General features: G+C 38.3%; 1 pseudogene; it reads right to left on the bottom strand.

Moving 5' to 3' along the window:
- Nucleotides 1–205: 205 nt before the first annotated feature.
- Nucleotides 206–3,652, bottom strand: LOC129292631 (alpha-L-fucosidase 1-like; annotated as a pseudogene).
- Nucleotides 3,653–3,959: the final 307 nt, after the last annotated feature.

Genomic DNA, 3,959 nt, shown 5'->3' with positions numbered 1-3,959 from the left:
TATGTACCACAGTTGACAGAACAAATGAGAACTTATTACTTAACTGGGTTACTTCTATGTTTATTTATTACAAAGAATCATGTTGGTGACAGAGTATGAAATTACTGTTAACATTGTTCCTGCCAACTCTCCACTTTTCTGGAGCAATTGCGCCATTTTTTTGGTTAAGAGACAAAAAAGAAAAGAAAAGAAAAGAAAACAGAGAGAACAAAACTTAGAGTAAGGCATAAATCACCCAGCTCTTATTATTCTCAACATTAGTTGTTGAATGTTCAGGTAGCACCAAGTCTCGAGTGCCAAAAAGGATCAAAATGGAGTCCAATAGAAGAAATGAGAGGCAATCCTCTTGACTTTGTGATTCTGATCCTCACGACACTAGCCTCAACCTCACCTCCATCAAACCTGTGGAGCCTCTTATAACCAACCGTGGTCCCTCGGATTATCAACTTACCATCCACATAGATTTGATGCCGTTGGATCCTTTGACCGAGCCCTATTGCTTCTTGTATCCTAACCACATTAAACCTTAATCTCCCACTAACCTCAATCCAATGTTCCTTTATATCTTGTTCATCACTGGGAGCCCAATAGGACCACAAATGGTCAGAATCAAGCATGTTGTCTGGGCCAAATCCACCATGTTTTCCCCCTCTCTGGCTGCTAACTTTAACGTCGCAGTTTTGGGCCAAATTGTTGTGAAAGATTGTGTTAATGGCGGCACGAAACTCTTTTAACCTGCGAGCATCAATATCAGAGATGAGGCCGCTCGTGTTAGGAGGCACGTTGAGAAGTAAAACACAGTTTCTTCCGACAGAGTTGTAGTAGATATCTAGAAGTTCACTCAGTTGTCTTGGGGATTCTGATTTGTGCCAAAACCATCCTTTTCTGATTGATACATCGCACTCTGCTGGTACCCAATCTGTTCCTCGCGGATCTCCGATGCTTAGGTAGCTGCGTTTATGATCAACAGCTGTAAAACTCTATGAAAACTTAATTACATGTATAGCAGCAAAAGTAGCTGATTTTGAGTGTATTAACAGGCCAGACCGAGCTAGCCAGCACCATGCTAGGTGTCTTATCATAGAGTTCATTAGGCAAGTTAGGACAGGTCAAATCCCTACCTCTAATGGATGATTGGGCATTGGAAAAAAAAGAAATTTCCATCTGCTCCATATTATATTGTTTTTCAATATTATCATTAATGAGTTCTCATTAAGTTTTTTATGTTTATTTCAAATGTCAGAGTTAAGAAAAAAATTAATTACTGAAGGTTGTGTCATAGTAAAATTTGTACGCATTTTGAAGGAAAAAAAAAAGGTACTTTTATCAAAATTCAAATATGTTGGTCTAGATATCTCAGTAACATTTGGATGTTAATAAATTCATATCAAAAATTAAAAGTTCAAACTCGTTAAAAAAAAAATTTTTGATGTTACTGTTTGATCAGGTAGCAAAAATAATCGTGAGAAATTTTCAATCAACTCCCTTTGACCTAACATAATTTCAATCAACTTTCCCAAAACTAAGAAATTTCACTACATATTTGGAAAACTGAAATGAAATTAAGGAGCTCATTCAAATAATTTTATTATCTATAGTGAAACTAGACGCATGAAAGTTGCAAATTTATAATGGTGTTATGTTGTTAATGGGAGATTCAAATTCTATCTATGTTAGTTGTTCATTTTTCATATATCAATGATCCATTTTTCTTACACGAGTTATTCATATACCTAACTTCACCAAAAATAATAAAATTATTTGAGTCAGCTATTTAATTTTATTTCAGTTCCTCCAAATATACAGTGAAATTTGAAAGTTCTAAAAAGTCGGCTGATATTATGTTGAGTCAAGAGATTGATTGAAATTTGCCAATGATCATCCCCCATATACCTCACTGACACATTCGCACTAATGAGTTTTTGCCAAGTTTTGTGTTTATTTTAAATACAAAGCATGTTCCCTAGATCTTAAAGTAGGTGAAACAAATAAATCAAGGCACTATAACCTTTACCAGATCACATGCCATGTTGCCCTAGAATACAAAATGTTGGAATCCAGCTAAAGGACAATCAAAGTTGATAACCCCATTAAACCCTTTCCTTTAGATAGTTGAAAAGTTAACTTAATTCAATGCTTAGTGCCCCACTATTGATTGATTCTTCAAAAATCCTTTCCCAATAATGCAGAAACTAGATGTGTGAAAAGTCCATAACTTCAGACCAAGAAAGCAACAACTTACACCAAAAAGCAATTGCACTTTGTTTTGTAAAAGCAAGAAAAAAAGGCACCAGAGCTCTTTGTTTTGTAGAGGGAAATTAAAGTGGACTTACTGAGTGATGTTGGGATTGCCAATGGAGAGAGAGCTTCTGTTAATGAGAGACCAACAAGTGCGTCCGGCATAGCCTTTCTCATTGCCCACCCACCTCACATCAGGACCGGCATCAGAGAATATGTTAATGGAGCTCTGCAACTCTCTCACCATTGAGAACCACTCTGTGAAGTAATATGTTACGTTCTTTGACTTCGGATCCTTTGCTCCATCGAACCATATCTCCCTCACCCCTCCGTATCTACAACATTTCCATATCAGTGAGAAGTGTCCGTGCATTCCACCGCTCGGATACCATTGATATAATGACCAATAAATAAACATACTTCCACCAATTCAATGCCTTGTTTCGGTTTAAAATACATCCAACACTCTCACGAAAAGAAATACTTTGTTCTGGGACCAAGAGTTCAATGAAGCTTAGCTAATTAAGAACTCTGGCGGCACACAGGAAGAAGAACGTATCAGAGCATAGAATAAAGAAGAGAAATGAATTGAAGGAACTCACTTATTGAGAAGCTCTTGGAGCTGAGCCAAATAGTATTCATTGTAATTCAAATCATTTCCATATCTTTTGTCATGTCGATCCCAGGGAGAAAGATAAAGCCCCACGTCTATGCCTTTTGCTGAAGCTGCATTCATAAACTCCTGCACAACATCTCCTTTCCCGCCTTTCCATGGACTTCTCATAACCGAATGTTCAGTGTACTTTGAAGGCCACAGGCAAAATCCATCATGGTGTTTAGCAGTCAGTATCATCAACGACACTCCAGCGTCTCCGGCCACGGCCGCCCACTGGCCGGCGTCAAGATCCGAAGGGTTGAAGATGTCAGGGTTTTCACGGCCGTTTCCCCATTCTGTGTCAGTAAAAGTGTTGACACCGAAATGGAGGAACATTATGATCTCCCTTTGCTGCCATTTTAACTGTGAATATGTGGGAAGTGGAAGAATTGGTAATGGTGGGGTGCCACTTGTTCACGCTTACACATGGCGAATTCGAAGTGATGAAGAAGAGTGAGAAGGAAACAGCAGCTCCATAGCCTTCCCATGATGCTTCAGCTTCGTTGGTGTTCTACTCTTCCCCCCCCCCCCTCTCTCTCTCTCAGTATCTGAGGAATTCAAGTATGATAATTGTGTCAGTGGAGGACCAAGGGAGAAAAGGAAAGATTCTTGGAGACAAAATGGAAGCAAAAGAAGGGATGAGCCACACAATTATATAGATTCTCGTTCTGTGGGTTTTTCACTTGTGATCAACCTTGTCGTCATCCTCCTACATATACTGCAATCATTCACGGGTTGATTCAGTCTCCGCTATGTGCTATCATGTGACTTCAGTCTCACGAGGACTCGAGGAAGGGTTTGATTTTATTACTTACTTGGCTTTCACTTTGCTTGTGAAATGTATGATGGGGGGACACGGTTCTGAGTTTGGTTCAACATGTTCGCTCACATGTGAGGAGTTTACAGCATTAAATTAAATTTATGTTGTATTTGTGGTCTTAAGTATAATTATAAATTGAAAGACAAAGTGAATTTTGAGATAGATGTATTATAAATTAAACATGAAATCTCAGCTAATGATCTTATAATCCAGTGACATGTAAGCTTTTTTATAAGTGAAAAGATT

This window comes from Prosopis cineraria, unplaced genomic scaffold (genome assembly GCF_029017545.1).
Source record: "Prosopis cineraria cultivar Desert tree isolate PC_DT_omini unplaced genomic scaffold, ASM2901754v1 PC14, whole genome shotgun sequence".
Taxonomy (NCBI): domain Eukaryota; kingdom Viridiplantae; phylum Streptophyta; class Magnoliopsida; order Fabales; family Fabaceae; genus Prosopis; species Prosopis cineraria.
The sequence above is the reverse complement of the archived record's forward strand: the minus strand, read 5'-3'. Positions and strand labels throughout refer to the sequence as shown.